At 40.9% G+C, this 27,916-nt stretch overlaps 1 pseudogene; it reads right to left on the bottom strand.

The window, feature by feature from the left end:
- Positions 1-1,301: 1,301 nt before the first annotated feature.
- On the bottom strand, positions 1,302-26,146 carry LOC149462558 (uncharacterized; annotated as a pseudogene).
- Between the last annotated feature and the right edge of the window lie 1,770 nt (positions 26,147-27,916).

Genomic DNA, 27,916 nt, shown 5'->3' on the forward strand with positions numbered 1-27,916 from the left:
ATTGGTCATTTCTTATATACACAGATGAGCCCTTTTTTGTGAGCGTTTTAATCCTTTTATTAAATGGTGTTACTACACTCAGACGGGCACCTCCTGTCTTTTCTAAAGAGCCAAGGGAATCCTAGTGTAAAATTTAACTAAATACTATGATAAATGCTTGTATATTCTTGTGAGTATGTGCTGGTCCAGGGCTTAGGCAGGCCGCTTCCTGGTGTCAGTGTGTGATGTCATTAATGTTGGCTCCGCCAAATACATAGCCCAGGCACCCATTGATCAATGTGACCACATCTAAGGCTTCTTCCAATAAGGTGTCCCAGAAGAAAGATGTGTTTCTTATTGGTCAGTGCAGTTAGTCTCACTGACCAATAAGTGTGTGGCACTACCCCCTTAAGAGTTGCTGAAGATTTGGGTCCCCCTATAGTCCTGCACAGCCAGGACTCAGACTTGCATTCCAGAGCATGTAAACAGTCCTTGAACCTATTTTAGTAGTTTTGTTAAGGGGTATTAACTTGGATGGGGATTATGGACACTTGCAATGCCCAAGGAAAAGTTAACTGAGGACAACTTCCTGGAAACTATGTACACGTCCACAGAAGGGTTTCTTTCTCCTCTTGGAGAGCTCTCCAGCCTCTCCTCTTGTACCACCCGAAACTCCAGATTGTCCAGAGAAAGCTCTCAGATTGCTGGATAGAAAAAGACTAGGGGATTTGGTATCTGCTGCCATAAGAGCACATTCCAGCTGAGGCTAGTCAGGTTTCCCACCCAAATGCCCTCTCCATTCTCTCAGGTCCAGGGGGTGTAGAAGTACTTGCTGTTCCTCTCCTGCAAGCTAAGCTGTAGGTTGGTAACTGCGTTCATGCCTTCTGCTGGGCTGGCTCCTTCTTTGGCTCCAAAGATGGCTGTCTCTCAGGGGGCTGATGAGGTTCAGCTTTCCTCCTTTCTGGTCCAAACTAGAGGCAGGCCCCTTTCCACTTGGCCGAATACTAGGCTCCACACTCTTCTCAGGCTCTTGCATCTTCCACCTAAACTCTCCTCTCCTATCTGAGCAGGCTCACCTCTGCTTAAGGGCTGTCCCAACACCTTGCCAAGCCTCCTTGATGATTGGTCAGTCTTTAAGCATACAGATCAGCCTCTCCATACTCCCACCCACTGAGTTCTAGAGATCTCTAAGTCTCTAGATCAGCGGGTGGTACAAGAGCTGATCTGCAGAGCCTCTCAGCCCTGACCCAAATTTAACCCCTTTATCTCCCCAGCTGCTACTCTGCTTCCTATGTAAATATAATTTGGCTCCCCCTAGCTACCTAGGAGGATGCTACAGGTGCTTGCTGTTGCAAGCAGCATGATGGATTCTCACTCCAGGGCTGTGTAATGTGCAGCAGGGTCTGAAGGGGTGGCCAGGATTTTTTGAGTTGGGGTTCTTTCACATTTTTCATGTTGTGTTTAAAATGCATGTTTGTTGCTTTTTCTGGTTGCCTGACTTCAAACTTGCGCCTGCAAAACATAGACATGTAACTCAAATGCCAAAAATGGAACAGCGCTGCATTTTTTTTAAAAAAGTGTTTGATGTTTTTCCCGTGCAGCCTACCTGGCAAGGTTCCCCCTTCAATAATTTCATTAAAAATACACTAAAAATCATTTGCAGACACACAACATAATAAAATTGTTTAAAAATGAGGTCTTAACACCATAGTTTTAGCAGGAATTTAAGTTAAGTCTTATTCACATCGTGTGGGTTTTTTGTTTGCTATTGCGTGCATGCAGCCTATGTTACACTATGGGGGTGCAGCAGATGTGCGAACAGTGGCAGGTCCTAGGATGCAGGTGTATGGCCTCCAAACACTGACAGTGTATTTTCAACCACACCTGCACACTTATCAAATTAGGACCTGCGGTTGTGTTCATACAGCTGCTGCATCCCCATAGGGTAACAGACAGCTCCAGTCTTGCAAAAAATGCTCCTTCACACTGTATTGGCCAAAGAACACGAGTGAATGAGCCCTTTGAATGTTTTAATTGCTTTACAATATTTAAAAATTTTTTTTACATTTTTAAATTTTTTCTGTTTTCTAAAACACCCTGGGGTCTATTAAAAAATAACCTTCACAAATCCTCATGTCAAATGTTTGTTAATGTCCTTTGATCAACTCCATCTAGTGGCTATAATGTACCTTCTGAAAATATTGCATTCCAGAAAATACTGCTTTATTGCCTCTAGATGAAGCTAATATTCTTAGGATGTACAAACCCACATTATGGGGATTAATCGGGAGGGATGTGCAAATGCTAAGACAGTCAGACAGCTGATTTATTTATAAACAGACCTCTATCCTAAACGGCACTTTAATTTTTTTCTTAATTTTTTTTAATTTTTTATTTTTGTGGCCCTCTATTCCTATTGTCAGGTTGGGCTTCTTGGTGGTGAAAATATCTGTACGATTACTGCCAGCATTGACCGCCTGTACTCTCCACCAGAAGAGCATATAACAGGGTGGCAAATCAAGAACAATTGGGAGACAATGACTGGGTGTTGCCACCCTACAACATAATTCAAGTATTGTGAAATCTACAGGTTTAAAAAGAAATACCTTTTTGAAATTACCTTTTAATATAGTGAAGATTATATCCGATTTTATATATGATCCTGCAAATAAGGCTTCCTGTCCTAGGGTGACATTCACGCCTGAATCGGAATCGATGGAGGGAGCTATGGATGTCACCCTAAGCTGCTTTCCTGGTTTGGACTACAACCAGTAGGGTTGCACTGATGCAAAGCATCTATACTTGTGCAGATACTCCGATGCCTAAAACAACCTTTTTTTTTTTTTTTTTTTTTTTTTGCAGTGGGTTTTGAGCCCATACAAAATAGGCTCAAATCACACTGCAAAGAATCGCACATGATTTGAACAGGAATGCGGTGCAATTCCTGTCCGAATCATATGCGGTTTCCCCTACCACTCCTGGGAACCCAGGTTTTCCATAGTGACTTCAGCCTGGGGTTCACACAGGAGCAGTGCGATTTTATGTTCAAATCACAAGCTGTTCTTTGCAGTGTGATTTAAGCCCATACAAAATGAAATAGGATCAAATCTCACTGTAAAGGTATTAAAGGTGAGCACTGGAGTACATGTACTGCTGGAAGCAGATATAACACCTCTTGCGCTCTAGGACTCTAACCAGAGGTGGAGGAATTGAACCTCAAAACAATACCCCCAGTGCATGGAAGGATGTGCAGCTCTACATGGGTGGGGAAGCCCGGCTGATACTGTGAAGTGAAGCAAAAAGAGCACCAACCTTGCGCATTACCTCAGTAATTCAATGATTTTTTTTTTTTTAAATAAAATATATATGTTCACAAACAAGGATGTAAAATAAGCATTACGGATCCTCACAGGAACTGGGGAGTTTAGAGCCAATGTGAATCATGTCACGAGGATACTCTCAAAGTGAGGCTTTGAGGATCTGTAATGCAATGCTTGTTTTATATCTTTGAGTATATATTTGAGAACATCACTGAACTACTGAGGTAATGCGCAAGGTTGGTGCACTCTTTCTTTTTGCTTCACAGTACAAGTACCGCTACTTGTGCTTGCCTGTGCAAAACTGGTATCGGTGGAACACTAACAACCAGGTACTCTAATCATCTTCATTACATTGGGGTGGGGGAGACAGCCTGAAAAGGTAGCATTGTTTTTTATCTTGGGATGTGACAAGGATGCTGCTTTTCTTTCAGCACCAACAGGCATTTTATGTACTTAAAAAGTTCTCAGCCTAAAAAAAAAACTAATGCAGCCACCATATCTATGGAATGGTAAGATGCAATATTAGGCTGTATGTATTTTTTTCTCTTGGTATTAGCTGTCATTAAAGCTGTAGCAAACTCTACATTTTTTTTTTTCTTCGTTGGGTCCCCAGCATATTTATGCCAGCATGTGCTAGTATGCACCACATATTAGCACATTATGACAGGCTAACCTTTTGAAATGAAGCGCTCCTGGCGTGTCTTTGCCCAGTCATTGTTCTGGGTTTGCACTCTCCAGCTCTTGAATGGTCAGGCTCTGATGACATCACTCCCAGTATGGTGACACGGGCGCTCTCTGTAGTCAGGGCAAACGCTGTTCCATGAATGCAGAGCTACTGTGCATGCACTGGTGACTTCATTGGCTGGAGCTGATGTGAATCTCCTAAACGCCACAAGTTTAGGAGATATCCAAAATATCTATAGTAGGTTCTGGTTAAAAATTGGTTTACTACCACTTTAAAAGCAAAACTCCAACCCCTTCCTTCAGACTTGCACAATTTGTACAGGCTTCCCTCTTCTACTGGAATTGCTTACTTTTTCACTGCACACTGCGAGATTCTCTCAATATGTGTTGGAAGCTGCAGCAAATTGGAGCACGCCTCATTTCCTGCCTGGAGGACATGCAGCATCTAGCTTCTCCTTGGCCTTACTGTCTCTGTCCCACTTTTTTTTTTTTTTTTTTAATATTTCAGATCTTCCAATCATGGAGGCTCCGCGTCACATGTGAGCAGATACTTAGGGTGGTCTGTAGGCAAAGGAATTCCCACTCCCCTTGATATCCACCCATCAGAGCATTTTGATTTTTGCAAAAGCTCTTGAATAGTACTGAGGCAAGATGCTGTAATGCCAGCCCCTTCAAATAGCCATTATCTGCATTGAGAAACAGACCCAGTGATGTTACTGAATCGAAAAGGTATGTAGTGAAAATGGAAAGCTATTTAACTTCAGAACTTCAGTTTTATTGGTAAAGACCACATTTGCAACCAAAAAGACTATACAATCCTCCTAATCAACCCTTGTTTACAGCATATCAAATTTAATTAACGTGAATGGAAATGTAATGATCTCTTCTAAAAAGGACACTCGTTAAAAGTGTATTTAAAAATAAAGACTTTATTTATGAGCTGCAGAAACACTATTATTTTAATAGCCCAATCAATACTCTTCCATTTAAGGTGACCTTTATGCCGAATAGCCCCATGTCCCCAGAGTGGTGGAAAATGGTCACTTAGCATATAATAACTGGCAGGTAATAAGGACCTGGCTGCTAATTCATGATTCAAACCCACTTCAGTAAGTCCAATTAATTCTTGCAGTGTATGCACGGCAGTGAACGGTAATGGAATTCTATCAAAACAGACCTAAGATAATTGAATGTTTAATATATAATAAATTGGGCTTCATCTGTGCGGCATGCAAAAAATTACTGTGATATATAGTGTTGCGTTAATTAGTATATCTACAGATGGATAGAGATGTTGTTGATCATAACCCAACTATAACCTGGATATGAGAATTCCTGTTATGCAAATACTGTATATTCCTTCCTACCTAGTTAAAAACCCAATATTTATGGAGAGGAAAAAACTAATCTACTAATCCTGACCCAGAGATGTCATCCTAGAATAGTTTATAGGGTGGTTAGGAATAAGGATGATCTATGGGAACCTGTCATAACAGCATGCTACTGTCCCCATTAGTTGTGGCTGTGGAATTTCCCAGCCCTCACCCGAACATAACAAAGGGGCAGGGAATCTGGTAACCATATTGACCCAATACAGCCTTCGGGCCAATTTAGGTAACATGTCATGCACATCTTTGCTCCAATGTCATTGAGCTGATATAGCCTTGGGACCATAATAGGTCAATGATATGAGTATCCCACCCCAATGTCATTGACCTGTTATGTCCCTGTGGCCAGATTGGGTCAATGATGTCATGAGCATCCTTTCCCCTGTCATTGACCTGATATGGCCTTGAGGCCATCATGAGTATACTATCCAACGTCGTTGGCCTGATCTAGTTTTTGGGTCATATTAGGTCAATGATATCATGAGCATCTTCATCCCTATTGTCATTGACCTGATATGGCCTTTGGGTCATATTGGGTTACAGATGTTATGAGCACCCCTGCCCCTTTGGATTCCCCAACCCACAGCTAACATTACAAATATTACAGGATTTATATAGCGCTAACAGTTTGCGCAGCGCTTTACAAAATGAAGGTAGACATTAGTTACAATACAATTTGGTACAAGAGGAAACAGAGGGCCTGGCTCGTTGGAGCTTACAATCTAGGAGGAAAGGTTGAGTGATACAAAAGATGTGTCTTGCATTGTCAAGATTGGTGGGGTCCAGTGAGGCCTTAAGTATAGGGGTGACTAGTGCATGTGTTAGAGAGTTGGAGAAGATGCCAGTAGAAAAGGAGAGATTGAAGATATGAGTTAGTGAAGGATAGAGCCAGAGGGTGACTGTAGTATTTGCGAGGGGACAGGTGGGTAGGTGGGCTTTAGGAAAATGTTTAACAAAGCTACAATAGAGGTGGTTGGTAAACAAGGGAAGTTATAGATTGTGCAGGTGGACAAGGTGTGTAGGGTGAGGAGATATCGGATACAATTTGTGCCAAATCTCCGCTAATCCTTTTTAAAATAAGATTGTACAGTGATCTCTGGGGCAGTGAGTTAGTGGAGGTAATTAAGGATGAAGTCAAGAGTTAAAGGTAGAAAAGAGCTGATGGGTAATGTGTGAGGGTGTTAATGAGAGAAGAAATGTGGCAGTGTGGAGACAAGAATTGTATTTTTGAAGGGCAGATTTATATTGGTCAAAGTCTTGCTGGGTCTTAGTCTTAAGCCATAGACTCCTACGTTTTTGAGGAGTCTGGTATTCTGTTTGCTAGGGCTGTAGCGGTCTGGGCCTAATTCTGTTTTTGTGGTTTTTTTTTTTGTTTTGTTTTTTTTGTTTTTTGGCCAATGTGTCCAGGGTAGATTAATCAACTGTTGTAGATAGAAATGGCCAGCATAGGTCTAATACCATCTTGTAGAGCCATATCTGTTAGCTGTAGGGCTTAGAGTCTAAAATCGGGTAATGGATGTTTTACTAGTTTTTGATATGTAGATGTATCAGATAGTAGTAGTCTATAGACTTCTTGTACATAGTCCGTGGTATTCAAGAGAACGATGCCTCCACCTTTGTCGGCAGGTTTAATTATGTCCTTATTCTCAGATAAGGTTATTAAGGATTTCTTAGGGTTCGAATTCAAGGAAGAATGCTCTTGTCTATTCAGAATTTATCAAATTATGTAATCCTGGCCAACTCTGTAGAAACTCTAGGTAAGGTCCCTTTGAATGTGTAGGATTGAAAACCATTTTAGGTCTAAAAGCAGTATGAATAATGGGTGGAGGGTTGGTGGGCTGTGATGATGGCTCTATTATGGCCAATTCATGAGAACACATTATCAGAACAAGATTCAGCATAAAGGTGTTCCAATATATTTATAATTCAGATCTGCTGAGCAGAATCATGTATCAGCTGGATCATCAGAATTTTGATCCTTAAGGGATTGTATATGGAAATGCCTCTTAAGAGTTAAGTTGCAGATACATTTATTCAGATCTTTGAAAAGTGAAAAAAGGTTTGAAAAAGTGGGAGCGAAATTAAGTCCTTGATAATTATGTTTCTGCACCAGATAGTGCAAACTATAAAAAGATTAAATCTGCTCAGTTTGTCTTGTGGGTTTGGGATTTTTGTCAACCCCCCCCCCCCCTTACAGTGGGGTTTTTTGTTTTATTTTCTCTAGGCCAAAATCCCCTACATGGGAATTCCACTTAAGAGTTCTGCGAAAGGAAAGTGGCAGTATGTAGAGTTGAGGTTTTGATGAATGGGTGTTTGAACCCCAATGCCAAAAGTAATAGAATCGGTGGTATATGTAGGAAGTTGTGTAACCGGCAGTACCAGTATTGATAGTGGTAGTGGAGATAGTAGTATCATTGGGAGCAGGAATATCAGGGATAGAATTGGTACATGTATTAATCTTGTTTACAGTAATGTCAGGTTTGTGGTTCTTATTGTTACTATTCTTTCTGTTATAGGTGTTGAATTCCCTATGCAGGGAGTGTCTTGTTATGGAGGTTTGAATGTGTTATGTTTTTTTATTTATTATAGGTGGACTGACTAGATCTATTAAAGGTCCGATGAGTAAAAGCTTGGGTGTGAGATTTGAAAAAAGTTGAATTGGGAGCAGAGGGGTCCAGGTGCTGAGGAAAATTTAACAGTTGGGGAAAATAGATCCATTACTGCTGGAATGGTTTTATTTTTGCATGAAAAGACTTTATCATTGTAATCATCTAAATCCCTCTTAAATTTGCCAAGTTAGTGGATACTGTAATTTCATGGTGTTTGGGTTTTTTTTCTTGAGGGTGTGTAGCCATTGTTTAGGTAAAAAATATCCACCATCTTGAAATTCCTGTATAATCTGAATCTGGTGAGTTGTGGGAATTTAATTTCCCTTTGGGAAATGATAACCTCAATCCATTTAGAAGTGTAGAATTTGGATAAGTCTGTCAAATTTTATGATTATCAGTCTAAAGACTACTTTTTTTTTTTTTTTTTAGAATTCAAAGACCTCTGGGGGTAATTTATGTAAGTCAAATATTGCATTAGAAAGTACTTGTCCCACCGTCAGTGATTAGCAAGTGAGATAAGCCTTTCTGCTGCACTTAGAGGCACTTTTTTCTTTCTCAATTAGCATTCATTCATGGTACAGATGGATATTGCTTGCAGATATTTACATGTGATGGGATAGAGAAGAGTTATTCAGATGTGGAGCCGAAGTGCAATATTAGGTCAATGTCAGAAGTATCCTTGCCCCAATGTCATTGACCGGACATGGCCTTTGGGCCATATTAGGTTACAGATGTCATGAGCACTCCCGCCCCTTTGTAATGTTAACTGCAGAATGGGGAATCCAATGTCCATGGTTCATTAGATCAGGCATGGAAGCTGAACTAAACCCAATTCTGAGCACTGTACAGTTAAAAACCACTTTCATGTTCGTGGCACATGTTTGAGGTTCCGATAGTGTGGTCAAATTGTTAAAGGGGTGTGGCTTAACATGCACAGTAAATTAGGGGACTTGCGAATGCACACAGGAAAAAGAGGGGGGGGGGGGGGGGTGTTGAGCAGAGATGGGAAATTGTGCACTTCAATCAACAGATGCCAGATATTAGTTCCAGGCAGCAAGAGAAGTGGTATCATACACTGTTCATGCAGACATAATAGATCCTGAGAATTATTCTACCTTTGCATACAGAGCGATAAGTGGTCTCCTATGTCTGTTCTTATACTGTATACATGGTGCTGCATAGTAGCACTTATCTTGTCCTGTATTCTGAGTCTCATCTGTTATTTCGCCTATTCTTTCTTCCATAAATTTTCTTTTCTTTGCAGTGTACAGAAGAAAATCAGTTTTGACCATCTTACTATAGATAAGTATTCATTTTATTCCATAATTAGTCTTGTTTTTAATAACACTAAATTATTTTTTAGAACAAAAGTTACAACTTGCAAATTTTTTTTTAAGTGACAAATATAGCAAAGAAAATTAATGGTGGTAAAGTTTGATTATTAATGGTAAAATATTGCGGGGGGGGAGAGAGTTGATTAGAAATGTTAAAGTTGAGCTTTCCTCTAACTGATGTCATATGTAGATCAAAAGCCATATCTTTTGTTCTACATATGAATAAGATATTAAATACAGTGTATTGTTCGTTGTAATATTTACTGACACGTGCAGACTATCTGCAAGTGTCATTTTACTCAAGCTGCATTGTGATGTAATACAAAATGACAGCCAGGAACTGCAGGTATGTGGCAGCAGGATACATCTCCTAGAAACTGTTCAAGTTTTCTAAATTTTATCACCAAACCTCAATATCAAGTGGTTAAGATTCACCACCTCCTTATAAAAACACAAAGAACGAAGCAGCAGATTTTTAAAGACATGGGAGTTTGTGATTTTGGTATCTGATATAGTAAAATAACTTCACAGAAACCTTAATACATAATTTGATCAGTATGCATTACTAATAGTATCAATAGACTATCTATTTTCAAGTGCTTTCCTCCATTTTATTACTAACTGTGAACTCTTTAACCCTGTGTGAGTTGTTGGTAGTATACATATAAAGTGGGAATGGTCTGAGTTTATGAATGCGATGGTAAATAGAAGTAATATAGTTTAAAAGTTTGACTTATAAGACTGGAAATAACTGTAGTGTGCTAACCATGACCAATAAACAATTTGGGGTAACGTTCTAAAAGAAAAATGTATTAAACACTTTTTTAATAGAAGCATTTTTGAGTCTTTTGCTGCCAGAATGTTTTTTACTTTGTGTGGTGTTTTTTTGTTTGGGTTGGTTGGTTTTGGCTTTTTTTGTTTTATACCTGTACACAATGAATTTAGGCCTGAAGCTTGGTTAAGACTTCCAAACATATATTTAAAAAAAGTGGCTTGCTTGGAGAATGAAATGTTGGTAGTTGCAAATTTTTACATTTTTTTATGCTAATATATATTAGAGCAGCGATTTTATTACACATGTTCAGTAAAAAAATACACAAATTTAGTTTTAAGATGTACAAATGCAAGATATGATCATTTATACTTTTACCAAAAAGAGGTTGTTGCAGAGTAACTAGATACCAAACATGTCAAGTCTTAACACTGCACTGACAAACTGTTTCTTCCTTTCCCATGCTGTAGCATGTTCCCAGAAAAGATGAGAAAAGTATGTGTTTAAAAAGCAACACATGTCAACGCACATAAGTTTACCTGAGCTCAATGCACACATTGTAGTGTGACAGTATCCTGAATCTATATGGAGGCCATATAATGGGAGGAAGACTGAGGATATTGGGTCTTTAAGCCAGAAATTGCCTGAAAGTTCCCATGTTCGTACATACGTTACAATTTTACATATTAACAGAACATACTCTTCTTCTTCATGGTTGAGCGGAATTGTTTGATATAAGGCGGTTTTGTAGGCAAAGTGTAGGAATATTTCAGTCAGGAATATTAAGTAAAACTTTATTTTTTTGAGGCACACTAATTGAAAATTGCACACATTTTCTACAGGTTTACATTCTCATAAATAGGAGGCAATTTGTGTAGCAGAGAGCAGGCATATCTTAAGAACAAATTACAATAAATTTTTATAATTGCAAAGATGTGAAGCGCAGGATCATTGTTTTAAACAGGACCTGTTGCTGCTCCTTAAATGTTCTATTTTATCCAGAAAGAATTAGAGCATGCAGATTCTATCTGCTGTTAGAACAATTAAAATTGTATTCCTCCTATGCCAATGAACAAAGTTGTGCAATTGTACAGCCAAATGTAAAGTGAATTTTGACACCTATAAGTTTAGGAGAATGAAGGAGTTTTCTGTTAGGAATCACTGGTAGATCAAACTGCTGTAAAAGGTGTGTATCCAAAATCTGGATTGTGCAAGAAACTGCATGAGATGAAGACAAGTCTTGTTTGTCATTTTTGGCATTCAAGAAAAGTTATTTTGCCTAAGCAACTAGTGTTCCTAGTGCCAGGTTACCCAATGCCCTTGTATTTCTAAGCAGATTCCCCAGTGTTCCATAGTGGAGATGATTTATTTGGACCCCAGTACTTCCTAGTGTCCCAGGATTCCTGAGTGAGATCTTTGGGTGAGTCAGAGAACCTCAACCTGGAAATTGTCTGCAGCGCAACCCATCTCCATCGGGAGCTCTGAAGACAAGGTGGTTCCTTAGGTTCTACGCCTTGACCCTCCCAAGGACCCTCACCTTTACTGTATGTGTGGGTAGGCTGGGTTCTCCTCAGTACCAATAGGTATCCTTCATATCTTAAACTTTGTGCAGCCCAACTGCATCTGGTGTACCTTCATTTCCTGGGATCTGTCTGCACAGCCAGCTGCTGTAAGAAAAACCTGTCCCCCTGTGAGCCCTGCAGCTTAGTGCTGTAAGTCTCTTACCAGTATGCCATGTTCTCCTTGTAAGGCCAGCAGCCCAGTGCTACACAATAGTCTAGTGTTCCATGCTTTCCTGCTCAGCTGTAGCCTACACAGGTGTGCTTCCTGAGCACTCTTCCATCCATCATACAGGGTACATTGAGTCCACAATACCAACCATATGTGACCGTCTCATTCTGCACAACAAGCAATTTTTTCCTTTTTTTTTTTTTATAAAAAAACGAACTATACAAAAATTTTCAGATGCCTATGCAGGTGTGATAGGGTGCATCTGTTTTGCACATTGTGTTTAGGGCAGCACAGTTTTAATAGGTTGCTCTAAGTGTAAACGCACTTTTTTATTGCAATGTGCTAAAACACATGATACTTTGTCATGTTAGCAAGGTGCATTGGGTTGCCTTTTAGAATGGACAACTGCACACCTGCAAAAGATGCACATTTTCTGTGCATTGCAGGAATGTGCACAATTTTCTTAAGTGCTCCCCCGATGCACAAATGTGTTATTCTAAAATAAGGGACTATTACTGATAATCTCCTATAAGTAAATGGAGAGGACAACTTGTACTGCAGAAAAATGGATCTCCTTCCCTGTTAGGGTGCCGAAGAGATGTATTTATTTCCATCTATGCAGTAAAGTGATTTATACCTGGTTTCAGGGAAAACGACTCCCATATATGTAAGCAGAACTTGACTCTTGCTCAACAGTGACTAGTTTTGATCCTTATGCTGCTAGCATTAGTAAATAGGGGTGTGTGTGTGTTCCTGGCTTTCATGCCTAGGCAAATATCATACATCCCATGAATATTTAGGAGGTGGTTTTCTTGGTTAAGCACACCCTTCTGCATGCATGCCTGAGCTAAGGGCAGATGGATTCCAGGAAGTAAATGCTACATGAATCCTCTGCCCTTACTCAAGTTGGCCATGGCCAGAAATGCTAGAGGGGTCTTTTCGAAAGTGATTTACCAACAAAAGCATGGAGACATGGATGGATGGGGAAGTTTGTTTTGAATATTAAAAATTAATTGTATAGCTTTTTTGGTTTGTGGTGCTCAGTCAGTGTAGTTCCACTTTAATAAATGCACTTTTTTCAACTTTGTATTACAAAGCCATTTTCCTCCAACGTATTCTTCAAAAGTCAGTAACCTGTAGATTGCAATCTGGGCTTGATGACCCGCCATCCCACAGCATCAGTGCAATGCAGTGGGACTACTTGTAAAGATGGAGCTGTAGTAGGGAGTAGTCTCTGCCTCCTCGGTATTTTGCATGGGGCAGGAGCCAAAACTACAAACTGCAGTCCACCACGTATCCTGGCTAGTTGTCTCCAGAGTGGTGCCAGCAGCAGGAAAGATCTTAAGGTCATTGTGAAGCAATGGACTGGGCATAATGGTATAGGGCTGCTTTCACGCTGATGGCTGAATTTTGCCCTCACCACGGGTGCAGTGTACCAGCAGCTTTCCTGCGGGTCTGCTGCGCTATAGCCATAGACTTCTGTTATGAATGCTGGAGTTTTGATGTGCTTTCAGAAAGTGCATCTCACCTGCAGGATATCCTAGAAGTCTATGGCAAAGTGCAGCTAACCCAGGAAAGTGAAACTGCAACACATCAGTGTGAAAGCAGTCTTATTGGGGGCTCAGAACAGTAAGGGTTCATGTACATTTGCAGTGTGGGGGGTGGTAAAACCCCACAGAAAATGTTTTACCAGCCCCAAGTGAAACCCCTTCATGCAGTGTCTAGGGGTGCACACATGTCGCAGCTTCAGCAGGCGTTATATGCCCGGTCATGGTGGGTGCAGCACCTGCCAAGCATAACCCATTAAAGTGAATGAGGCCACTCTGCAAAGGCCTTGCATCCTTGTGCAGTACAGCAAACAAGGGGTTAAAGCAGGCAACATTACAATGTGATTCAATACAGTAGCAAACAGAGGGACCTGCTCCTTTGGCATCAATTGACCTTTTTAGATTGTTAAGCTCTAAGGTAATAACTGGGGGCAGGGGGGGGGGGTTGAGCTGGTAGTGAAAATTAAAGTACAGATATTAGGCGGGGGGAGGAAAGGCTTGCCTGAAGAGATTTCAGGGTTCTTCTACATGTAGACAGAGTAGGAGACAGTCATATGGATTGGGGTAGGGAATTTCATAGGATGGAAGAGAATGGGGAGAAGATCTGGAGGAGGCAATTCTCACTAGATCTGGTTTCCCACAGACAACAGAACATGTAAATGCAATTTTAGTAAATGTAAACTATATTCTGCTGATGAGAAAAAGGTATTTAGCAGTCTTGTGACTTCTATCAGTGTCCAGCAGAGCACTGGGTAAAGCTTGTAGGAGTTTTCATTCTGACTGTCCTATGAGATTGCATGACCCTTGACCTTCTGTCTGGACAGTACTGGTTGGCCCTTTGTTAATCACAACCACCCCCCCAAAAAAAAATCTCTACCAATACATACCAAACTGAACATGTGCAGAGTGCCTCCAGGAGCTCTGTACTATCAGATGGATTGAGGACAGTAGAAGGGAGAATCTGAGAAGTCTGGATCAAACCTTTTTACACAATGCAGAGGATTAACCCCACAGTGAGTATAACAAGCATGCTTTACTCCATATACAGAATGATTTTACTGCTGCAGGTTTAGTAATACTTTACAAATTTTCTAAGATGGTTTGTTGGTAGTAAAGTAGTAATATTCCATCTAGTACCCTAATTTGACTTGTAGTGATACATATTGAGGTATTTAATGCATCATTACTTTACCGCCACAATCTTATTGTAAGTATAAAGCATCCCAACCTCCTGTGGACATAAGTCATAGAAACCGTCACATCACGCTGTGGGAGACATTGATTGTACCATGGTAATTAAAGTTACTAAACCCAGGACCCTGTATGCACTAGATCTGGTCTCCCACAGTAAACAGACCATGGAAATGCAATTATTTTTTAGTAAATATAAACTACTAAATACCTTTTTCTCATCAGCAGTTGGAGCAGTCTTGTGACTTCAGCAGAGCACTGGTTAAAGCTTGTAGGAGTTTTTCTTTCTGCTCTAGGAGGATGTGAAACCCTTTACCTTCTCTGGACAGTTCTGATTGGCCTTTGCTGATGACATGAACTCTCCTAAGGGACAAAAAACCCCTAACAATACACGCCAAACTGAGCATGTGCATGAGACTACAGATTCAGTCTATCGAGTGATCCTGTCTTCTGTCTCTCCCTCTTGTTGAAATGACCAAACAGCATTTTTACACAATGCAGAGGATTGACCCCTTAGGTTCCACAGTGAGTATAGCAAGCATGCTTTACTAAACCCACGACTGTAAAATCACTGTATATGCAGTAACGCTTTAAGTGTTTAACAGGCTGTAATTTCTTAGGGCTTGAGCAAGCATATTGCTTCTGGAAATAGAACAATTGGGACATTTTCTGTTACAGAAATCAATTGTACAGATTTACAGCACACCTTTTTAAGCCTTGGACAGGCTGCAATTTGAGGGCGAAAGCAAGTACATTGCATCCATCAGTGAAAAATAATGAAAAGATAAAAAATGCTATAGATTTGCCCTACAGTTATTAGACCGATGTAGACACTCTGTTCTATTTTGGCCATAGAACAAGCAGGGTTTATCGTGCAAAAACAAACTTGGGTTATCTTTCACACAGAAGAGGGGAAAATATACAGATTGGAAGCTTTTATAACTTTTCCATCTGAAATATACCTAAAAAAGTTGCCTTCTATACCTTTCCATCATATAATTAATGGAAGCTTTTTTTACCTTTTTTTTGGACAGGCCGATTTTTCAGTTTTGAGGTAGACTATAGCTGCATTCACACTTGAACGATTTGTAGCTTGAAGCTCGACTCTCCATAGATGACTGTCTTTTACGTTTGAGAGTTTTTGAAGACTTGAGCTTCAAGCTACAAATTATCCAATTGTGAATGCAGCCTTAGACTTTTGCAACATCCAATTTTCCTTCTCTAATTTGACTTCAATATTTAAACCAAACAAATTGTTGGTGATTTTAAGTACACCTTATAACAATTTTTGAATAGGCTGCTATTTCTGATGGTGGGAGCACCCAGATTTGAGCAACAAATATAAAATTAGTGATTTTGGGTTTCTAAGATTCTTAGTTTTCCCTAGTGGAAGTCTTCCCTAAGGAAGATTCAGATTGACCCCAGTGCTTCCCAGCATCCCTGGATTTCCGAGAATAGCAGCCTGCTTTGGGGAGTCAGTACCTCAATGACTTTGTATTTTTAAGAAGATTCTTATTCCCTAGTGTTTACTAATGGAGAAGATCACTTCCTCCCCCCCCCCCCCCCCCCCCGTACTTCCTAGTGGCCCTGGAATCCTGAGAATAATAGTTTCCTACTTGGATGAGTCTGAGAACCGCAACCTGGGAATCGTCTGCAGCGCAACCCATCTCCACAATCAGGAGCTCTGGAGAAAACAAGGCGGTTCCTTAGACTCTGCACCTCGGCCCTTCCAAGGGCCCTCACTTTTTTTTTTGTACAAGTGGTCATGCTGGGTTCTCCCCTTTTAGTACCAATAGGTAACCTCCTTATCCTAAACTTTGTGCACCCAACTGTATCTGGTGTACCTGCATTCCTGGAACCCGTGTGCACATCCAGCTGCTATAAAACCTGTCCCCCTATTAGCCCTGCACCTCAGTGCTGTGGCTTACCAGTATGCCATGTTCTGGCTGTAAGGCCAGTACCCCATTGTTGCACAATAGTCCTGTGTTCCACACTTTCCCAGATGCTAGAGACTCCCTAGTACTTTCCTGCTCAGCTGTGGCCTGCATGGGTGTTCTCTGAATACACAGCCATCCAGCATGTAGGCTACATGGAGTCTACAATACCAACCATATGTCCTGGTCCGGTCCAGGACAACAAGCAAAATTTTTTTTTTTTTTTTTTTCTTCTGTGCAGTGAAGTTAGATTTGAAACTTTTCAGAAAGTTAAGGCTCTGTTCACGCCTGTTATTTTGATTGTGAGTTTGTGTGGGTTTTTTGGTGCATGTTGCGTTTAGGGAAGGCCAGTTATTTCAAAGGGTTGCCCTACATGTTAAAAACTACTAAAAGGTGAATGAACTTAGTTCTTAAAAAGGTACCCCCAACACAACTTGCTAATGACATTGCAGTACATCTGCTAAAGGGATGCATGTTTTCTGTGCTTCGCAGAAACATGCATGGTTTTGTTGCGTATTCCTGCAATGCACAAATGTGAACTAAGTCTAAAAGTTCCTCATTTTAGAATATATGTAATGGAATTATTTCGTATGCAGATAAAACTGAATCTCCTTCCCTGCTAGATAGATGGAAATTCTCCAACTCACTGCTGAAACACACCACAGTATACTGTGTGTAGCTGATGAGACAGAGTTTCTGTATCCTTCTACACCCTGTTCCAAATTATTATGCACATTTAAATGTCACAAAGATTAAATATTATTTTTCAGTTTAACTCATGGATGGCATTGTGTCAGGGCTCTTTTGATCACTGAAAACAATCTGACACCTGTGATAATTAGATTGGCTGGTGAGCCCAATTTAATGAAAAACTACTAAAGGACGGTGTTCCACATTAAGCAGAGCACCATTTTCAAGCAATATGGGGAAGAAAAAGGATATCTGCTGCCAAAAAGAGTGAAATGGTTCAATGCCTTGGACGACGTATGAAAACATTAGATATTTCACGAAAGCATGAGCATCGCACTATTAAGAGATTTGTGGCTGATTCAGAGCAGAGATGAGTACAGGTGCTAAAATACCATTTACATAGCAGCAAACAGATATTTGAAGCTGCCGGTGCCTCTGGAGTCCCACGGATATCAAGGTGTAGAGTCCTCCAGAGTCTTGCAACTGTGCATAAACCACCTATTCGGCCATCACTAACCAATGCTCACAAGCAGAACCTGCTGCATTGGGCAGAAAAATACATGAAGACTAATTTTCAAACAGTCCTGTTCATTGATGAGTGCCATGCAACCCTGGATGGTCCAGATGGAGTAGTGCATGGTTGGTGGATGGTCACCCTGTTCCAACAAGGCTGAGATGTCAGCAAGGCGGTGGTGGAGTCATGTCTTGGGCTGGAATCATGGGAACAGAGCTGGTTGGCCCCTTTAGGGTCCCCAAAGGTTTAAAGATGACCTCTGCAAAGTATGTGGAGTTTATGACTGACCACTTTCTTCCCTGGTACAGAAGGAACTATGCTTTCTGTAATATCTTCATGCATGACAATGCACCATCTCATGCTGCAAAGAATACCTCTGCATCAATGGCTGCTATGGGGATAAAAGGAGTCATGGTGTGGCCTCCATCCTCCCCTGACCTCAATCCTATTGAGAACCTTTGGAGCATCCTCAAGCAAAAGATCTGAGGGTGGGAAGCAGTTTACATCCAAACAGCAGCTCTGGGAGGCTATTCTGACATCTTGCAAACAAATTCAAGCAGAAACTGTCCAAAGACTCACAAGTTCAATGGATGCAAGACTTGTGAAGCTGCTATCAAATAAGGGGTCCTATGTTACAATGTAACGTGACCTGTTAAAATGAAAAGTTTGATTGAAATAGCTTTTGGTTTCAGTAAATACGCTGCAAACACAACAAATGACAATTTTCAGTTCTTTACAACCTATAAAGTGTTTTTAAACTTACTGTTCGTTATAATTTGGAACAGTGCATTGTAAGATTTTTTTTTTTTTTGTTTAAAAAAAAAATACTCCTATCATTAGGAGGTTTGTTCAGTAAAATTTGAATTGTACTCAATAGTTAACATAAGAATTATGCTGACTGTTATTTACATCAATTTAGGTAAATGAGAAAAATATAATATGCATAATTTGGAACAGGGTGTAGATGTGAATCTTCTGAATCGCGTTGCCTACCTGAAACAAGGTGGTTCAGGCACATATGGTGGATTTTATCCATTCTAACGAAGATTTATTTTCTACAGGAATTTTTTTTCTTAATTTTGAAGGAAACGGCAAGGTCGCGCTTTTTAGATTTTATTTGAAACTAAAGTTTTTCATAATTTTTAAAAAAATTATATAAGTTAACAATAGAACATATGTAAGTATAAATAAAATGAAAATTGGGTAATGTAAGGGTAACTTGGGTCACGATCTGTGGAAATTAAAGGGTCTCTAGAGGCACTGGAGTACAAAGGTGTATAAAGAACAAGGGATCTGTATGAAACAAAGGGACATGATGTTGACGGGACAACAGGGAACGTTTGTATACATTGTGGTCAGAGTAGTGAAAAATGTATACACAGGAGTGCACCTTAGGTTGATTCAGATGCTGTAGATACAAGGGGAGGGAAGTCATTGCTCAAATACCAAGCATTGCTCCAGTTAATACTGTACTGTAAAGATGGGCTTTTGTTTCTATTAGATGGGGTGAGATTGGTGGCATGCAGACTACAGTAACAGGTGACAGAAGCTATAAGGTAAATGTGGTGGTGCTGAAAAAATTTTAATTTTCCATCTGTCCAGCGCAGGTCAGACCACTGCCCTTTTTCATCAATTTGTGACGATGCCTAGTCAACCTCACACCACGCTGCCACTGATTCGCAACAATGACTCGGCCTCACCCTGCACAAAGATTTTCCAACTTTCGGAGCCACAGTCTAAGTACCAACAGACTAAACGATTGCCACTGACTTTAGTTAACTAGGCAATTAACACTACTATTTTTCAATAGCTGATGGCAGTAAACATTAATAGCTCTAATGGAACTGATAGCTTGAGTACTTCTGTTAGAATACTGCTTCCCCGTCCGAACACAGACAAGACACCACAGCCGACCATACAAGACTAGGCGACATCAGTCTGTCTGAACATGGAACTCTTTTTATTTTAAACTCAAACAGGCTTTTTATACAGTACACAGACTGATCCCATGATCAGGGGCGGACTGACCATTTGGAAATTCGGGCACCTGCCCGGGGTCAGTAGGGGGCCCCATGAGATGCCCCATGAGTTGTCAGTCTGCCCCTGCGCATGATCATATGCAAACACAGCTATATACAGAGACTTAACACTCTAAACAGTAAGTTAATTAGGTTAGCTAGCTGGGTGACCAAAACAAAAGTTGAATGGGAATTCATAGCTAGACAATGGTTTGATAAATTAGGATCTCACTACAGAGCAGAGGGTTCGGCTCCTTCAATTCACATGTCTAGTTCAGAATAGACAACCAGGAATAGTTTTCATATGGCTGATTTTAAATATTACTGTCCCATCTGAAGTAATTCCAACCACTTTCTCAGTGTCCATTAGTCACCCTATGCCGCTAAGACACAGGGTGCTTGCACATAAGAGGGATATGGGGAGCTTAGAAAGGAGTCTCTCAACCTCTGCAAAGTAAGCTGGGTTCCATGAGCCCCCCACCCAAAGTGACTCCTGTCACAATAGTAATTTACAACTTTAAATAAATATCTGTACAGACACTGTCACCACACAGGTATAGCCAGAGATTTACCATATAGTAGTGCTTTTCAAGAGATGGGGATTCTTCACATTTTGCATTAGTCCTCGGTCACACCAGTGCAACCTATGTGATTTGATAGTTTCAAATCGCATGGAAAGTCTCACCCTATTGTTCGCAATGGAAACGGTCATATAGGTGCGATTCCGACTGTCAAAAGTTGCAGAGATGTCTTCCAAGTCACACCTGAAGTTGGACTGACATCTGACTTTTAATTCGTGCAAATTTCAAGTGAAGTCGGATGATTTCAAATTTGGGTTCGTTGTGATTGAAGACTTGGACAATTGTAATACCTTTTTTTGAAAATATTTTTTCCTAATGAAAGGTTAAAAAAAAATGCTAAATATGTTAGTTATTGCAAAGGTAAGACAACAATGCTACAGCAAAACAAAAGCATTGAAAAATGAAAATGCTTATCAAGTCCTGTTTCAGCAAAATACAATCCATGAGCAAGATGGTACAGTGACTGGACAGACGTTCCCTCTTTTGATGGTAAAACTAGAGCGGTCAACTGCAGTGCAGCTGACAAATGATCTGACCAGATAAGCAGCTGAGTGGCCATAGGTGGTCATGGTGTTTACGATTATGACACATCGTTTTTTTATATAGGTATTAATATCTTGACTACCTATGTTAGTCTATCATGCATATCCTTGTCTAGCATAACTTTAGTTTAAATGGATATAAATATGATCAGTTTCTGATCTCCAATTCCTCTAGGAGAGGAATTGGGCCTGTTCTGCTCCTGATACCTCCTAGGGTAGTGGTGTTTATGGTCAAAATACTAATTAACTGACAGAGGTGAATATATCCTTCTAGCTGTACTGTTTCAGAAGTTATTAAATACAAGTTCTTGATTTCACCAGGGAAGAGACAGCAATGTGTATTGCTCATGACTCCAGCTAAGCTATTTACGATGGGGGGTGATCAGGCAGGTTATCTGGTTGTTTTCCTGATTGCTCAAGCTTGCAAGTTTGATGGTTTTGCTAGGGCACCTAAACTGAAATCGGTTTTGTGGTTAGACTCTACTACACTCAGAAAAGTACTGATAATTCTGTTTGGTTATGCAGCTGGACAATGATCTAAAAAACCATAAGACTGGTGCATTCCAAAGTGTGCTCGAAGTCACAAACAGATTGCCAGAAAATCCTGAAGAAGAATGTCTGCTGAGTGCAGAACTCATGGTTGCGTTGTATATGGCAAGCCGTCCAGGTCCTGAAGCTGCAAAGCAGCTGGTATGATCTTTTTATGAACTGCAGATGTAACGGGACACACACCTTCCAGAAAGTTAAACTTTTGTCTCCTCAGTCCACAGAATATTTGCCCAAAAGTCTTGGATTTTTTTTTTGGCAAATATGAGATTACCTTAACTGAGGCAAGTGAGGTCTCAGCAGTTCTTAAGATGCTGCTCCTGGATGAGTTGCCATTGTGCTCTTGGTGTAATTTTGGTAGGCCGGCCACTCCTGGGGAGGATTAGCTCTGTTCCAAGCTTTCTCCATTTGTAGATAATGACTCATGTTTGAGTGCTTCACTTTGACAGCTTCTGTTTAAGTGGTTTCCTAACGGGTCTGGCAGTAATCAGGCTGGGTGTGGTAATTAAAATTTAACTCCCCTTTAAAAAAAAAAGTGGTCAATCCAAAACTAAGTGATTTAGCAAGGAGGGGGGGCATTTTTCATACAGGGCCTGACAGGTTTCAACAGCTTTTTTTTTTTTTTTTTTTCCCCCCAGTACAAAATGCATTTTTGAAATTTCATTTACTTGTTTTCTTAGTGTAATCTCAAAAATTGATCTGAGTAATTTGCAGCAAGTGACAAATGTGCAAAAAACACAGGAAAGGGGCAAATATTTTCTACAGTACATTAACCAGAATGGATCACCATTCAAATGTCCTAGCATAGGCAAGAACAGAGGTTGTTGGAGTTCAAATGTGCTGGGGGGAAATTGCGGGCTAGTCAAGCTACAGAACTGTGATGGGTATATGGTTGCATACAGTCCACCCACAGTAGAATGTATGAATCCTCTTAAAATTGTGTGTAATATAAAAGTGAGGATCTATAAAGGAAGGTTTGGAATAACACGTGACCCCCAAGCCCACTAGCAGCTAGTTGGTAAATGCAAAGACCCAGGTGACATTTGTGATCTTTTAAATTTGATCGTTCTTTTTCTTTGAATTTTGTTTAACATCCTTCTCTTCTGTTGCCATCGCCACATTCCTCGACCTTAGGAATTCCAGAATGGTGTACATGGCTCTGATGTAGAAAATGAGACTGAGCTGGGTAATACACATAGTGATAAGGCTAAGCAGCATGATAGGACTGAACACGCTCTTCATAAAGGATGGTTTGCATTGTCTACCTGGCATTTTACCTCCAGATCCATGGTGGACTGACACAACTTATAGCCCTTCTGCAGTGCTGACAGCTCTTAGGGTTTTTTTTTCTGCAGCCTCTTACTCTTGTCTCCACACAGTGGTAACTTGCCTGTAAAACTGCTTTCCTGAGACCTTGCGGTCAAGGTATAGTCAGCTAAGCTTTGTCTTCACAGTAAAGTCTGTCTTCTGGTCCAGGAAAAGGCTCTAGAGGCAGTTAAAGAAGCCATTGTAACCAGACCAGCATAGGCAGTCCAAAATAAGTATAGTGATAAAACTTATTCCTAGATCCTATAACCTTGATAAAGGGGAAGGTGATAGCAGGTGAAGCATAGGACCCAATTGTCAGTGCAAAAAAAGTGGAGTGTGGGTCCCCAAACATGCTGGGCAGTGTAAGAAGTAAAGGTCATACACATTCCACCAAAGCCATTCAGACGTAAGGCTACAAAAAACACTGGCTTTTTTTTGATCCATACACAAACACAACAAACTCAAACACCAAACCTGACACTTTCCTCTTAGCATGGACCGTACTTTTCCATGATTCCTAGCATAGGAAGTCCAGACAATAAGAATAGTGATAAAACTTATTCCTAGATCTTAGTCATTTTGAATCTTTGCCCACTCACAGACATGATCCGTCTACAAATTGAATGTTAGATGTATTGTAAAAGACAAATTGGCAACAAGAAATGCAAACAAATGCACTGATTTGCACGTTCATGAGGGAAATAAGTATTTGATCCCCTTCACAAAACATGTCTGACCTCTGATTGCAAACAAGGGATTGGCCACCAGGTTTGCTCACATCTCAGGAGAAATTTTGGCCCACTCCTCTTGGCAGATCCTCTCCAAGTCATGGTTTGGTGGCTGACATTTGGCAACTTGCACTTTCAGCTCCCTCCACAGATTTTCAATCTGTTTAAGGTCTGGAGACTGGCTAGGCCACTCCAGGTCCTTAATGTGCTTTTTGAGCCACTCCTTTGTTTCCTTGGCCGTGTGTTTTGGGTCATGGTCATGCTGAAACACCTATCCGTGACCCATTTTCAATGCCATGGCTGAGGGAAGAAGATGCTCACCCAAGATTTGACGGTACAGTGCCCCATCCCTTTGGTGTGGTGCAGTTGTCCTGTCCCCTTAGCAGAAAAACACCCCCAAAGCAGAATGTTTCCACCACCATGTTTGACAGTTGGGATGGTGTTCTTGGGTTCATAGGCAGCATTCCTCCTCCTCCAAACTCGGCGAGTTGAGTTGATGCCAAATAGCTCGATTTTGGTCTCGTCTGACCACACTTTCAACCAGTCCTCTGCATCATTCAGATGTTCAGTGGCAAACTTCAGGCAGGCCTGGACATGTGCATTCTTGAGCAGAGGGACCTTGCGGGCACTGCAGGATTTCAATCCTTGTCAGCATAGTGTGTTGCCAATTGTTTTCTTGGTGACTGTTCCCAGCTGCCTGGAAATCATTAACAAGATCCTCGTGTAGTTCTGGGATGATTCCTCACTGTTCTCATGATCATTGACACTCCACGAGGTGAGACCTTGCATGGTGCATCCAGACCTAAGGAGACTGACAGTTTTGTGTTTCTTCCATTTGCAAGTGATTGCACCAACTATTGTCACCTACTTGCCAAGTTGCTTGGCGATAGTTTGGTAGCCCAGTCCAGCCTTGCGTAGGTCTACAATCTTTTCCCTGACATCCTTGGACAGCTCTTTGGTCTTTGCCATGGTGGGGAGTTTGGAATCAGATTGGTCCTGTGGACAGGTATGTTTTATACAGGTAACAAAATATTAGCAGCACTCCTTTTTAAGAGACTGCTTCTAATCTCAGCTTACCTGTATTAAAGACACCTGGTAGCCAGAAATCCTGCTGAATGATGAAAGATCAAATACTTATTTCCCTCCATGAGCATGCAAATCTGTGCATAATTTGTTAGACCTGAATTTCTTTAGAATTTTTTTGTTGCGATTCTGTCTCTTGGTGTTACAGTACACCTACCATTCAATTTTTTTTTTTTTGACAATTTCTTTGAGTGGGTAAACATTCAAAATCAGCAGGGCATCAAATATTTCCTTCACTGTATAACCTTGATAAAGGGGAAGGTGATGGCAGAGGACCCAATTAAAGCAAAAAAGTGTGGGTCCCCAAACATGTTAGGCAGTGTAAGAGGTAAAGGTCATACACATTCCACCAAAGCCATTCAGACATAAGGCTACAAAAGAGCACAGACTAGTTTGGATTACTTTGATCCATATGCAACAAACACAAAAACTGGCACTTCCTCTTGGCCTCAGTTTGCATGGACCTTACTTGTCCATGAGGATTCCCAAAGTGAGATGGCGCTAAGCAAGAAAATTCCCACGGTATTAGCCAGGCTTAACATTTGATCTTCATTATACGCCATGGTAAAAAAAACACGTGGTTCGGGGAGCCCATCCAACCAGTGTATATAAAGAGGTGCTGCCCTAATTACCCCCAAGCCCACTAGCAGCCAGTTGGTAAATGCAAATACCCAGCTGACATTTGTGATCTTTTGAATTTGATGATCATGCGTTTTCTTTACATTTTGTTTAACATCCTTCTCTTCTCCATTGCCATCGCCACATTCCTCGACCTTCCAGTCCATGATGTATCCTATCTGAGGCTATCAGCAGACAGAGCAGCTGTAATGCTCAAAAGTTGGTTTTTTTTATGGCCTGACAGTCTGCAAGTTTCTATCCATTGGGAATTCTAGAATGTTGTACATGGCTCCGATGTAGAAAATGAGACCTGAGCTGGGTAATACACATAGCGATAAGGCTAAGCAGCACGATGGGACTGAACACGCTCTTCATAAAGGATGGTTTGCATTGTCTTCCTGGCATTTTACCTCCAGATCCATGGTGGACAGACGCAACTTATAGCCCTTCTGCAGTGCTGACGGCTCTTAGGGTTTTTCCTGCAGCCTCTTACTTTTTGTCTCCACACAGTGGTAACTTGCCTATAAAACTGCTTTCCTGAGATCTTGCAGTCAAGGTCTAGTCAGCTGAGCTTTGTCTTCACAGTAAGGTCTGTCTTCTGGTCCAGGAAAAGGCTCTAGAGTGAGTTTAAGACTCCATTGATACAGACCAGCATAGGCAGTCCAGAATAAAAATAGTGATAAAAATGTATTCCTAGATCCTATAACCTTGATAAAGGGGAAGGTGATGGCAGAGGACCCAATTAAAGCAAAAAAGTGTGGCTCCCCAAAAATGCTGGGCAGTGTAAGAGGTAAAGGTCATACACATTCCACCAAAGACATTCAGACATAAGGCTACAAAAGAGCACAGACGAGTTTGGATTACTTTGATCCATATGCAACAAACACAAAAACTGGCACTTCCTCTTAGCCTCAGTTTGCATGGACCTTACTTGTCCATGAGGATTCCCAAAGTAAGTGAGATGGCGCTAAGCAAGAAAATTCCCACGGTATTAGCCAGGCTTAACATTCGATCTTCATTATACGCCATAGTAAAAAAAACACATGTGATTCGGGGAGCCCATCCAACCAGTGTATATAAAGAGGCGCTGCCCTAATTATTGGGAAGGGTGTAACCAAAAAAAACTGCATACACAACAAAAAAGGTATGAACATCCAATAGGCTTACCTCTACAAATAGTGTGACATACATTGCAGGTGCATGGAACCACCTAACACTTCATGACCATACCTGGATGCCCTAATCCCCCCCCCCCCAAGACCTCAACCACCCCACCAAAGCCTGTCCCCATGATTGTGTAGTTGTCCAGCAGAGTCATTGCCACCCTCCATAAGGTCCAAGTCACAATAGGTCATTGTTAAAGAAGCTGGCTGTTCAGAGTGCTGTATCCAAGCATATTAATAGAAAACTGAGTTGAAAAATGTGTGGTAGAAAAAGGTGCACAAGCAACAGGGCTAACCGTAGCCTTGAGAAGATTGTGAAGCAAAGGCCATTCAAATATACCTGGATACTAATCCTTACAGGTAACCCCAGTTGGGGTAGTTGATCCTGAGAATATCTGCCTCTGGGGAATCGGGAAAGATTTTATTTTTTCTCCCACTGATGTCAATTGGACCATGCTTTAATGGGTTTTTTTTTTTTGGCTTTCCTCTGGATCAGCTATGGGTATAGGATAGTGTGTGTGTGTGTGTATATATAGAGGTTTTCTATTTGTGTGCATTTTTATTTATTTTTTTTCAACCTACGTAACTGCGGGTCCATTCATAGAAGCAATGGCACTTTTTTTTTATGCTTCCGCCTGTCAACTGAGATTAGAGTTGTACAAATTTACAGCCAAAATTAAATTTTTTATTTATACAGTAGATCCCAAAATTCAGTGTTTGGGACTGGGAATGCATGGTTTCTTTTGGAATCACTGGTAAGTCACAGTACAGTAAATGCAAAATAAATCTGGATTGTGCCAGTGTGCTTGGGCTGTCCAAAAGACAAAGCATAATATACATGGCAAAAAAGACAGACCTGCTCAAAACTGGTTGCTCATCTACTTTTTATTCATTTAGCTACATACCCAGCCAGCCCGTTTTTTTCTTGTATTTTTAAGAAGATTCCTATTCCCCATTGTTTACTAGTGGAGAAGACCTTTTTTTTTTTTTTTTACCCCAGTGATTGCTAGTGATTCCTGAGAAGCATAGTTGCCTGCTTGGGTGAGTCCGAGAACCGCAACCTGGGAACAGTCTGCAGCGCAACCCATCTCTACCATCAGGAGCTCTGGAGAAGACAAGGCGGTTCCTTAGACTCTGCGCCTCGGCCCTTCCAAGGGCCCTCACTTTTTTTTTTGTACAAGTAGGCATGCTGAGTTTTCCCGTTTAGTACCAATAGGTATCCTCATCCTAAACTTTGTGCACCCAACTGTATCTGGTGTACCTGCATTTCCTGGAACCCGTGTGCACATCCAGCTGCTATAAAACATTTGTCTCCCTTATTAGCCCTGCGCCTCAGTGCTGTGGCTTACCAGTATTCCATGTTCTGGCTGTAAGGCCAGTACCCCATTGTTGCACAATAGTCCTGTGCTCCAAACTTTCCCAGATGCTAGAGACTCCCTAGTGCTTTCCTGCTCAGCTGTAGCTTACATGGGTGTTCTCTCTGAATACACTGCCATCCAGCATGTAGGCTACATGGCATCTACAATACCAACTATGTCATGGTCCAGTTCAGGACAACAGCAAAATAGATCCTTTTTTTTTTTTTTTTTTGTTTTAAAATATTTGTTTTAGCTTTTTTTTTTTTTTTTTTTTTTTT

The sequence above is a fragment of the Staurois parvus genome, unplaced genomic scaffold (assembly GCF_062004578.1).
Source record: "Staurois parvus isolate SC_StPar_1 unplaced genomic scaffold, SC_StPar_1.0 ptg000173l, whole genome shotgun sequence".
Taxonomy (NCBI): domain Eukaryota; kingdom Metazoa; phylum Chordata; class Amphibia; order Anura; family Ranidae; genus Staurois; species Staurois parvus.